The sequence below is a fragment of the Theropithecus gelada genome, chromosome 17 (genome assembly GCF_003255815.1).
Source record: "Theropithecus gelada isolate Dixy chromosome 17, Tgel_1.0, whole genome shotgun sequence".
Classification (NCBI taxonomy): Eukaryota; Metazoa; Chordata; class Mammalia; order Primates; family Cercopithecidae; genus Theropithecus; species Theropithecus gelada.
Genome location: NC_037685.1, coordinates 56,565,367 through 56,577,959, shown reverse-complemented (window position 1 = coordinate 56,577,959; position 12,593 = coordinate 56,565,367). Strand labels below are relative to the sequence as shown.

The 12,593-nt window shown below is 49.8% G+C and overlaps 1 protein-coding gene across 2 annotated transcripts in view; it reads right to left on the bottom strand.

The window, feature by feature from the left end:
- The window catches only part of SPATA13 (spermatogenesis associated 13), a 154,497-nt gene extending 147,000 nt beyond the window's left edge, over window positions 1-7,497 (bottom strand). For both annotated transcript variants that reach the window (XM_025364374.1, XM_025364375.1), the window contains exon 1: window positions 7,284-7,497. The gene's annotated coding sequence lies outside the window, so the exon portion shown is untranslated. The remainder of the gene's footprint in view (window positions 1-7,283) is intronic.
- Window positions 7,498-12,593: the final 5,096 nt, after the last annotated feature.

The following is a 12,593-nucleotide window of genomic DNA, read 5'->3' as shown; positions in this document are numbered from 1 at the left end:
CTGCGAGCTCAGTGTCAGGGCTGATGCGGTTGCTCAACATTTGCTGAATGAATAAAACAATGAATGAAGGCAGAGTGAATATCCATGATGGGATAAGAAATACAAAAAGATCATACACTCTTTCCAATAATGTTTAGAAATACATAGTTTATAACGATGAAATTTAGATCCTAGAAGACACATCACTTGCCACACAAGGCCAAGTCTACAGATGCAGTGAGTGAGTGTGTGTGTGCGTGTGTGTGTGTATGTAACCTGGCACTTGGGTACAACTGATTGGTTGGAGAAGGTATGAAATCCAAGGGCACCCAATTCACGTAACATTTCCATTCACACCATTCACACACAAGTGTTGGTACTTCACGATTTTACAATCTGGCTGTTCAGAACTCAAACTTGTACTGCTGAGAGGTGAGGAAAATGGTGCCAGGTGCTGGGGAGGCTGGCCTGTGGGCCCTGTGTTCTCTGTTGGCAGCATCATCTTCTGTGTCTCTGCCTGGGATTAGCTTACAGAATGAGCTGTGGACATCCACCGCACTGGAGCTGTTTTACTTCCCAACTCTCAGACCAAAGGAGAGGACCACCACGTCCAAACTGGCACACATTCAACACTGAACGAGCATTCATTACACAACCGACACGGTGCCACCACCACCTTCTCCTATCACAGGACCATCACAGCCTCCACCACCAGAGAGACACACACAAAGCACTTCTTGTGTGATGGCCAGGACACTCCTCTGGCATTTTACAAGGACCAATTCATGGAATCCTCACCTATGACGGTGGTTCCCAAACTTGACTACGCCTGAGAAGCTTTCAAAAATGTCAATGCATAGGTCATACCCCAAACCAATCATAACATTTGGGTGTGGGAGGAGGCACCAATGTTTTGAAAGGCCCTCTGGTAACTCAAACACATGCAGCAAAGGTTTCGAACCCCTGAGAGACGGGAACTGCTACGATCTGAACGTATGTGTCCCTCCAAAATTTTGATGTTGAAAGTTAAACCTCAAGGTGATGATGTGAAGAAGTGGGTCCTTCTGGAAGTGATTAAATCATGAGGGCTCCCTTCTCGTGAATGAGATTAATGCCGTCATAAAAGAGGATTACCGTTCTCTGCAAATACTGTGAGGCGGTGATGGAGAGTAGCTGTTCAGAGCCACCAGGAAGCACACGCTCTAAAACAGTGGCTTTCAAATATTTCTGTGGTTGAAAAACACGTAGAAGGCGCGTTAAAATACAGACTGCTGGCTGCCCCCCTACAGAAGCTCTCATTTAATAGGTCTGGCGGAAGCCCTAGAATTTACTTTTCTTTTTTTTTTTTTTTGAGACTGAGTCTGGCTCTGTCGCCCAGGCTGGAGTGCGGTGGCCGGATCTCAGCTCACTGCAAGCTCCGCCTCCCGGGTTTACGCCATTCTCCTGCCTCAGCCTCCCGAGTAGCTGGGACCACAGGCGCCCGCCACTTCGCCCGGCTAGTTTTTTGTATTTTTTAGTAGAGACGGGGTTTCACCGTGTTAGCCAGGATGGCCTCGATCTCCTGACCTCGTGATCCACCCGTCTCGGCCTCCCAAAGTGCTGGGATTACAGGCTTGAGCCACCGCGCCCGGCCAGAATTTACTTTTCTAACAAACCCCCAAGTGTTGCTGAAGCTAGAACCATGCCCTGGGCACACAGACTCAGTTATGACTGACGCGCTTGGGGCTATAGCGACACAAGATTCTCGAGGGTCCCTCGAGTCACCAAGCGGGAGCCCATGTCCTCACCTCTGCTTACGCTGTCCCCCAGGGCTAGAAGGTTTTCCTCTGTCAGCTCCTTCCCTACTTGCTCACTCCTCTGTTAGAATTCAGCCCACACTGGACTCAGCTCCTCCTCCAGGAAGCCTTCCTGGATCTTTGAACTCTCATCTTCTCCCCTAACTGACTGCCACACTCACTACTTTTCACTGCTTTGCTTTTACATATGGGCCTCTCCCTCTAGACAAGAATATGAGCCTTTTCATGAAAATAGGGACTGTTTCTGATCCATCTCTCCATCTTCAGCATCTAATACACAAACCACAGTATTACATGTACATTTACGCTTACAAACGAGCATGAAGTATCATCAGCGTTACACTTGGGATAGCAGAATCTACAAATCCACGTAAATCCCTGATGAATCTGAGACAGACTTTTACACGTCACAGAAGAGCACTCCACCCCCCAGGAAGGGTGGAAGTGGAGCACATTTCTGAATCAGAGCCTATTTTTGTTTTAGCTACAGAGTCACAACACACAACCCGGATGTGTTTAGAAGTACATGTGCAAGTTGTTTAGGACTCAGGGCACATTTGCCTATCTCTACATCACCCATGGTGACTAACAGCTAGGGCCTGAGCTCAGAACCCAGTGTAACGAGACTGGATTGTCACACTGACACTCAAGCACAATGGACTGCTCACTGCTCCTATCACACAGAGCAACATTTTCTGCAGAAGAGTGTGATCAGCGTTCCGATCAGCAGTACCACAAACCCATCGCACTGCCAGCCTCCTGCCCCCACTGGAATAAGACAATCAAAGCCTGCTGTCTCCTCGCACCTGTCCCAGACAGTGGGTGAAGATGCCCTCTCTCCTGCCATGAAAGTTGGGGTGGATGGGTGGGGGTGCAACTGGGAAGGGCTGAGAGAGGAGAGGAGGGCAGGAGACTGGGTGGCCCAGGAACCCAAAAGGCAGCTCGCCTCCCTCCACTGAAACTCTCCAGTCTGGCCATTTCGGACCTGTGCTCCACTTGTCTCGAAGCAGAGCGTGCCAGTCTTAGGAAACAAAGCCCGCTCTGGTGTGAGTGGGAGTGGACGGGAAAGGCTGGCCCCTCCCCTCTCCGGGACTGGACACGTAGAGTCCTCTAGGAGGGTACAGATGGATGCTGGTGGGTCTTCAGGGCAGACCTGGCATGCTGGGGCGGGAGACACTCCGAGGCAGGCACAGGATCACTCAAGTGACAATGTCTGTGCTCTCATGATGCCACAAAGATCAGGGCAGCCCTGCTTCAGGGAAATGGGTGGAAGTGATTGCTCACCCAGAAGTCAGGTCCTTTAAGGTCCTGGTTCACTGAAGCAACAGCCCCATTTCCGAGATGCTGGAACATGATGACCATAGGACGGTCATTACCTGTGTCCACCAAAGCTGACATCCTGACCACAGCACATGGCCACAACCACACACGTATACAGGAAACACAGACGCCATTCTCCTTGCATTCTGCCATGTTGCCACAGCTCCCCAGGGTTCTCGCAGGCACGGAGGGCATCGTTCACAATCCTGAAGTGAGAGCGAGGGCTGGACAGGGAACTCCTCTGAGCCCTCAGGCTCATGTCCCTTGGTCCCCTGGTCTCTCCTCTGCAGCTTCACCTTCAGCTCAGTATGCAGGAGCCATCCATGTCGTGAAAGGTTCTGCGGTGCCCTTTCTGCCTCAGGGAGTTACAGGTTACAGGGAAGACAGACACACCGAGGGACGCACGTGGATCTCCTGAGCCAAGAAGCCCAGGGTCCAGTCTCAGTCTTGCCGCTTACTACGGGGCTCTGGCCATGACAGCTTCCCTGAACCTCCATCTCATTTAGGGAGCACTGAAACTTAACTTGCTCCTCAGTTATAACCATCGTCACCTAAACCACAGAACAGAGGACACCTCGTGTAATACTCCCTCCCTTCTCCCCAGGACGGCACCTGATCACCCATCTCAGCCTAGCAGGGAGGGGTGAAGCCATCACATAGGATGCCTACCTCAGGGCATCAGGGTTTCATTCTGTCCAGACAGGCTGATACGGAGGAGGCGAGCATCACAATTCAGCAACACCCTGTAGGTTCCCTGGGGGAGCCAGCAGAGGCATTAAACAGGGAGGCAGCAGAGGCAGGAACAAGGGGGCTCAGTAGGAGTCCAGAGAAGGGTATGGGTACAGCAGAGGCCAACAGAAAAACAGCAACCTACTCCATGCTCCCCCTTTACTGCTCTTTTATTTGTGATGCAAAGATGAAGAAAATCAGGTAAGCACTTTGTACCAATGCATTTCTCTCCACAAATGTAAAATACTATGAAACATTCCAGGTACTGATTTTCAAATTGCCATGTATTATATGGTTTCCCTCAAGAAAACCACGTACGTTTGGTGTTCCTTCCTGGTGTTTTAGAAGTAACAATGACAGTTCCTTCTAAAACATTTGAATTTATACTACTGTGATGTTATGATCCCATTTATGCTATCATGTCTCATAAGCAAACATTTCTTCAATGTTTAGTTTTCAGACAAAAAAGAAAGGAAAGCAATGATAAGTTCCCCTTCTAAGCGAATCCTTCCAATGCCTCTTAGCTCAGGGGAAAGGAAGGAGAAGGAAACTGGTTGCTTTCAGCAGCAAATAGAGAGGTTACCCCACCAAGCTATAGGGCCAGGCATTGAGCCCTGAACAAGGGAGGCCTTAGAGCCAACTCTGTCCTGCTGCTTTCCCTTGAATATGCCACTTTATTTCCCTGGACCACGGTTTCCTCGGCTGCAGAATTTATAAGGTCCCTTTCAGCTATCAAGGTGCATGCTCTGCTTCAGTGTCTGTAAAGTAGAAATACTACTTGCCTCCAACTCTTAGGAAGGGAAAGACTAACAAAGAAATGTTTGGACAAGGCTTTAATATTACATAATGAAATGGATATAAATAAGACTCACACAGTCACACAGCTAACAGAGACCACAAAGATCTGTCCAGCTAAAGTGAAACGGAACTCTCAATGCACGGGAGGAGACAGCTGGGAATGGTCTTTTTTTTTTTTTTAACTTTACTTTTTTAGAGACAGAGTCTCTCGTTCTGTCACCCAGGCTGGAGTGCTGTGGCAAAATCATAGCTCGCTGCAGTCTCCACCTCCCAGGCTCAACAGATCCTCTCACCCCAGCCTCCTGAGTACCTGGGACCATCACAACCAGCTGATTTCTTGTTTTTATTCTTTAGAGATAGGGTCTTGCTATGCTGCCCAAGCTGATCTCAAACTACTGGGCTCAAGCAATCCTCCTACCTCGGCTTCCCAAAGTGCTGGGGATTACAGGCATGAGCCACTGTGCCCAGCCAGGTCATTTTTATGCCACTTTCTTCAGGGTTTCCTGTGGCTAAGAGGGAAAGTAGGCTGATAGCATGGATAAGCTGACAGCCCAGGCATTCGTCCCAGGCTTTCTGAGAGACATCCAGCATTAAGTTTTCTCCGTGCACTGTCCTACAAGTATAGAATGTGTGTCCTCCACTGGTGTACATTGCAGACTAAATAAAACATGTCAAATAACAATCTCCTTTCCAACGCTAAACTCCAGGCATATCTGAGTTCAAGAGGTCACCCAGCAGGGAAGCTTCACTGTCTGGTGAGAAGAGGGCCTCCATTGCTGGGCAGTGGCAAGAAGGCATGCCCGTTACCTCCTCTGAGCCTCCCTTTTCTCATCTGTCAAATGGGGACAGTAGTAGATCCTTCATTACAGGGATGTGTGGAGGATTTTAAATGAGTACTGATGCACATTAAACCCTAGGAACAGTGCTTGGCACACACCGAGAGTATGGTAAATGCTACCTGATGTCAATATTGACATTATTTAAGAACTGTGTAGAAGATACGACTTCAATAACAAAATAATCAGGCAGAAGCAGTGGCAGACGGGAGGGTCCTGAAATCCAGAGTCCTCCTGCAGAAATGCAGCTGCTGCTCCTCGCCTCTGACACTTGCAGACATTCGGAGAGAAAGCCGTCTGCAAAGTGACAGAGGGCGGACTGGAAGGAACACAAGGAACCCAGGGATACTGATGGAGCATGGAAAACCGCAGCAGAAGGCACCAAGGCAAGGTGTGCCCTGCGGGCGGGGCAGGCTGTGGGTTGGCAGAGTGCCTGCCAGGGAGAAGTAGGGCAAAGGGAAGAAAGCACCTGTGGGAGAAACACGGGGAAACAAGGAAGAAACCGGCACATGCACAGGAGCACAAATAAGGAAGGAGATAGGAGAACTGGGTGGAGGCAGATGGCAAACGTGGGGGCCAAGGGAGGTAGATGAGAATTAGGATACGGGATACTAAGACAAGGCCGCACGAAACTCTAAAGGATGGGAGGAGGGCAGAGAACAGGGAGGGTGCATGACTTAACAGGCACCCCGAGAATAATGCAGTGAGGAGGTTTGCAAGATGGGGGAGGGGGGCATTAGGAAAAAAAGAAGAATTTGTTGGGAAAGGTGGAAAAAGAAAAGGAGTGAGATTTCTGCGCCTGTTAGCAAGGGGAATAAAGGAGAGCAAATCGCTGGGAGACCAGGAAGGGTTCGCAGGAAAGAAAACACGAGGCGGCAAAAAACTAAGGGGGGTACAGAGAAAACCCTGGCGGGGGGAGGTGCATAACATAAGGCTCTGGGATGCCATGGGAACAAGGGCTGAATAAATTCACAGTATTATTCTATCTATCCACATCCCTATGCAATGCTGGGAAGCAAATGACCTACAGGGTTTTGTTTGCTGGCCTTGGTTTGGTTTTCCTGCACTTGGAGGGAGGGGAAATTTGCTCAAGCTCTGTAACCTTGCAGTCAGATGGGTGGCCCAGCCCAAGTCACCCGAGCTCCCCCTGACGCTGGCAGCAGCGCCCGCTTCTACCTGCCTGGGGCTGGAGTACCAATTCCCCACCTCCAGCACAGAACGGGACCAAACCAATTCCGCCAGTGCACTCCCTGCAGTCCACAGACGACGGGCACCAGGTCCCAAAATCTTTCCCCTGGAATGAGACTCCGCTGGTACCAAGAGAAACTTGCTTTCTAAACTAAGCTCTCCAACCGCATCGCTCCGGGTTCCCGGAGGCACCAGCCACGCCAGCCGAAGGAGCAGAGCGTTACAGGGCTCCGCCGCGCCAGGCTCCCCAGACTCTGCCACCCCCACGGCCGCCCCCGCAGGCCAGGCCCCGCGAGCTGGGAGCGCGGGGTGAAGTTACGAGGCGACCTCCCTGCAGGTGTCCGGCTGGAAACGGCCTTTTGCAAGAACAGCACGTGCACGTCCTCCCAAAGGCGATGGTGCCGGGCGGCCCAGAGGGCGCAGAGCCACCGCCGGGCAGGGAGCGGGCGCACGGACCTAACAGGTGAGCACCCGGCAGCCTCTACCAGCGGCGGAAGCAGAGGCGAAGGAGCTGGGAGCTGGACATCCCGAAGCCCCGAGGCAGTCCACTGGGTGGGACTCAAGTCCTCCCGGGATTCTTCCTAACAGCCCGTGCCCGCGCCTGCCCGGCAGAGCCGCGCGCCCGACGCCGTCTTACCTCCAGCGGCGCCGCTTGGCGGAGCCTCCAAAGTCAGCGTGTCCAACACGTCCCTGCCCTCAGAGCTACCTCCGGCGCCGGCGGAGCCCCGGGGTCGCCACGCTCTCGGAGGAGCCTGGGCTCCAGTGCGCGCCCTCGGAGCTAGCGGCGGGCACGGCGGCCGCGGGAGAAAGCGCAACGCAGACTCTCCCGCGCCGCGGCGGCACACTCCGCCAAGCCACGCCCCAGCCCCGCTCCCCACCAGGCCACGCCCCAGCCCCGCTCCCCACCAGGCCACGCCCCAGCCCCCGCTCCCCACCAGGCCACGCCCCCAGCCCAGCTCCCCACCAGGCCACGCCCCCACCCGGGTTCCCTCCCCCGGCCACGCCCCCAGCCCGGCTCTTCCCCCGCCCCCATATCTAGCCACGCCCCCGGTCTAGCTCACTCCCTCGGGCCAAACCCTCGGCCCAACCACGCCCTCGACCACGCCCCCACACTACCAACCACAGCCGGGGGCCCCCCACCCATCAAAAACAGTTCCCCGGCCAGGCATGGTGGCTCACGCCTGTAATCCCAGCACTTTTGGAGGCCGAGGCGGGCGGATCACCTGAGGTCAGGAATTTGAGAACAGCTTGGCCAACATGGTGAAACCCCGTCTGTACTAAAAATACAAAAATTAACCGGGCATGGTGACAGGCGCCTGTGATCCCAGCTACTCAGGAGGCTGAGGCAGGAGAATTGCTTGAACCCGAGAGGCGGAGGTTGCGGTGAGCCGAGATCGCACCACTGCACTCCAGCCTGGACGACAGAGCGAGACCCCGATTTAAAAAAAAAAGAAACAAACAAAAACAGTTCCCTCAGCCACCAGCCAGCCCCCACCCCCCAGAGCGGGAGGAGGAGTCTCATCTCCCGGGCAACCGTGCCCCACTGCCCACTGCCTCACCTCTGCCTGGGCCAGAAGTTCACTCCCTGTGAAAGGAAAACGCAGGATAAGGATTTTTAAGTCTACACGTTTCCCAGGGCCTAGGGCAAGTCTTGAGTAGACTGTTTCAGTAAACCGACTCAAAGGCCTGTCACCTTTCTTGTGAGGCTCAAGGCCTAATCATTAATTGACATGAAAACCACAGAAGAGACGCAAACCCTTCTGTGCTGGTATCTGTGCCCCAGTGCTCCATGCTCCCTGATAGGCAGCTAATGGAATTCATCAAATAAATACATGCTTTCTACAAATGTAGTTTTTTAGAAGATTCATTTAGTGGCTAGCACTATTATCTATAAATGTCTATTTTCTTTTATAATCAAAGAACAATACCCACAATCTGTAAACTAAAAAACATAAAAAAATTATATTGCCCAATGAAAAGTGAAAATTCATTTTATGTATGCTTTTTAAATTATCGAGAAAACTCTGTATGATGCTGTAATGGTGGCTTCATGTCATTATGCATTTGTCAAAACTCAGAATTTACAGCATGTGGTGTGAGCCTCCTGTAAGCCATGGGGTTAGTTCATCTTAATGTACCAACACGGGCCCATCAATCATAACAAATGTGCCACTCGAATGTAAGATGTCAGTACAAGCAGTTGTGCTTGGAGGGAGGGGCGTGAGGGAGTGCATCAGAACTCCGTGTACTTTCCATTCCTGCTTTCTAAACCTAAAACTGCTCTAAAAATAGTCTATTAATTAAAACACACACCAAGACTAATGGTAATTATCTGTGGGTGGTAGAAATACGGGCAAATTTTCTTTAATTCTTTGAATTATTATTGAAATTACTCAAAGTTTTAACAACGACCGTGTATTTTTAAGCTGAAAAAACATAAAAACCAAACCTTGGAAAATTTTAGAAACACAGTATGAGAGACTAATATTATTGGCTATTCCATTTTATTTCTACTCTATAAAAAATCTGCACGAAGCACTCACAAATGCCAAAATGAAATCTATATTAGTATTATTTAAAAAGACTATCATGGTCTAAATTGAGGCGTTTTTATCTCTTTAGAATTAGCACAATTCTGAGGAGAAGATTTTGATTTTTCTTTAAGAAAACAATTGTATTTCAAAAGGTTATTTCTGCCTACTTGGAAACCACTATTAATATTTACATGCAACACTTTTTTTTTTTTTTTTTTTTTGAGACGGAGTCTCGCTCTGTAGCCCGGGCTGGAGTGCAGTGGCCGGATCTCAGCTCACTGCAAGCTCCGCCTCCCAGGTTTACGCCATTCTCCTGCCTCAGCCTCCCGAGTAGCTGGGACTACAGGCACCCGCCACCTCGCCCGGCTAGTTTTTTGTATTTTTTTAGTAGAGACGGGGTTTCACGGTGTTCGCCAGGATGGTCTCGATCTCCTGACCTCGTGATCCGCCCGTCTCGGCCTCCCAAAGTGCTGGGATTACAGGCTTGAGCCACCGCGCCCGCCCGCAACACTTTTTTATAGTGAAGAAAACACTGTATTTGAAATTATATCCTTGGGAAACAGGCCTGGCCCTCAGATGAATGGATTTCTGTGGAGTGATACTGACTAGACCTGAAGACCCCCGCATCCTTGAGGCCCTGTACAAGCCCTGGCTCAGTGCTGGACGTTGCTGAGTCTCAGCTTCCTCGTCAGTGAGCAGGTGACAGTGGCACCTCACTCTGCATTGGGTGGAGAATTAGAACTTTAGCCCATGTGAGACTCTTGGTATCAACTTAGCACATACAGGTGCTTGCTGATTGTTAGTTAGTGTCTTTTAAAAACTATTTTTTTCAAGGTTTCAGTGAAGACCTTTTGAGCGCCTTGGATAAAAGATCTATCTGGGTTCAGATTATCAATCTGTTGTTAGAGGAAGGCAGGATGGTTCAAGAGGAAATTCATTGATCTGACATGGAGAGGCGGCACACTCCAACCTGGCTGTAACCAGCTGTGTTCATCATGGGAGTAAATCACCAACCGACGCTTATTTTCCCTTTTCCAGTCTGTGAAGTCAGAAATTAGGACAAGCAATAGCTAAATTTCCTTCCGTTTCTATCATTCCTGCGGGAATCACAATGTAGCCTCTGTGTAAAAGCCTAGGTCTCGCGCGGTGGCTTTCTGTCCACACGGTCGCCGTCACTCACAGCCTCGCACACAAGGCCAGCATCTGCATTCTCTTGTCCCCGCAAGTGGTTCGGAACCTCCAAACGTCGGTGACCGTTTTTCTTGTCTGCTGATCTTTTGGTACTCAAGACTCTAACTGGATCCTATTCAAAACTTTCACCCAAGTTCGTCCTAACAGCACTGATGCTTTCTGCAGGAGAGTGTCTAGGGATAGAAACCACCACCTCTACTAAGTCTAAGGCACTTTTTTTTTTTGTTCCACATAATATCTCCAAAACTAGAATGTGTTTTTCCCCTAATATTTGTTGAGCACTTATGCCATGTTGTTTACATTCATTATTTTCTTAAATCCTCAAGACAATCTTGAGGTACACAAACCTTGAGGTACACTCATCCTTCTAATTTTATATATGGGGAAAATGAAGTTGGTGAGGTTGAACAAATCATCTGAGGTCACACAGCTGGTGAGCAGTGGAGCCAGGATTTGATCTCATGCTCCTGTTTTAAAATACTCTGAATAGAGCAGTGCTGTGAGTTCCCCCAGGGTTGGGGAGAAGCAATGCTCGATCCCATCTGCTGACAGTTCCATTCAGCAGGGGTTTTTTAGGAGGTACAGGGCAGAAAGGAAACTCTTTCCTCCTCATTTTAGTTTTTTTCTTTGAGCAGCTCCTATAAAGTAACCCATATGGCTTCTGCCCCAACCTCTACTGCCAAGAAAAGGAATTACCTGACTGGCTGGAGAAATTCACTGGTATACTCCTTGATAGGATAACCTGGTTTATTAATTTATTAACAGCACAGAGTACTGACTCTTTTTTCCACCCAGGCTACGGCAGGGAGCAATCTGGGGTCAGTGTCTGGATGCCACAGACCAGACTTTCACCTGGAGGGAGTAACTTAAGGTCTAGACCTGGTTGGGGAAGCAGAGACAAAGGAGCTGGGAGGTCACTCAGAGATCATTAGCAACAACTGTATACTCATTCTCCAGTTGATTTTGTCAGTAATGTCACTGATGTTTTTATCTTCATCTAGCAGCCTCCAGCATCTTATTGGTTGTGAAGGTGGCAGGGGACAAAAGGGGGCTGGTTGAACCACAGATGCCACTGGCACCTAACGCACGACGCAAGAGAGCAGGAGAGAACCGGAGCCTCTTCCGCTCCCTGTCCCTGTGGGTTCCAGGAAAACTTCATAACCTTACTTTGACCGGCTCCTTATCTGTGATATCTTATGGTGAAAATTAAGTGTGATAAGTATATAAAGTCCCAGCTGACTGCCTGGCACACGGTCAAATGTTCAGTAACTGGTGTCTCTCATTATTGGTTAGAGTGGATAAGGTGGGTTTGCTATATTTATTCTACAGTTTACTAGAGCAGATCTCTCTCGAATTGGAAGCTTCCTAGGATGACAGAATAATGTTTGGCATTTATCACATGTATCACAAGTATCTATTTGGCTGTTGGGGTGGCGGGAACTCAGTGAATTTAGGCAGAGAGAGGAAAGCATTCTGCCTCCAGGAACGGGTCATCAAAGCCAAAGAACTCAAGTACAAAGGGGATGGGCCAGGAGCCGGGTCCAGTGTGCCGTCTACAGCACACCACTGTCTGCTCGGAGACAGGGACCGCATCACACCTGGGTTTGGAGGTGGGGAATACGAATGGGCAGGGCAGCCACAGGCAAAAGAGGAGAATGAGCGGTCTCAAGCTGTCCCCCCAGTTGCTGTGGACAATGGGTATGGCAATTCCTCAAAAGCCAAAAAACTAGAATTACCATATCATCCAGGAATCCTTCTTCTGGGATATATCCAACAGAACTGAAAGCAGGGACTGGAACAGATATTTGTACACCCACTTTCATAGCGGCAGTATTCACACAGCCACAAGGTGACAGCAACCCAAGTGTCCATCAATGGACGGATGAATAAACAAGATGTAAATCCATACAATGGAATATCACTCAGCCTTAAAGAGGAACAAAATTCTGACACATGCTGCAACACAGGTGGACCCCGAGGACATTATGTTAAATGCATAAGCCCATCACAAAAGGACAAATACTGTATGATTTCACTTATATGAGGTGCGTAGAGTAGGCAAATTCACAGACACAGAAGGTAGAATGGTGGTTGCCAGAGGGTGCAGTGGGGAAGTGGGGAGTTACTGCTTAATGGGGACAGAATGTCAGTTTGCAAGATGAGAAAGTTCTGTGGATGGATGGCAGTGATGGTCGCATAACAATATGAATGTACTTAATCTG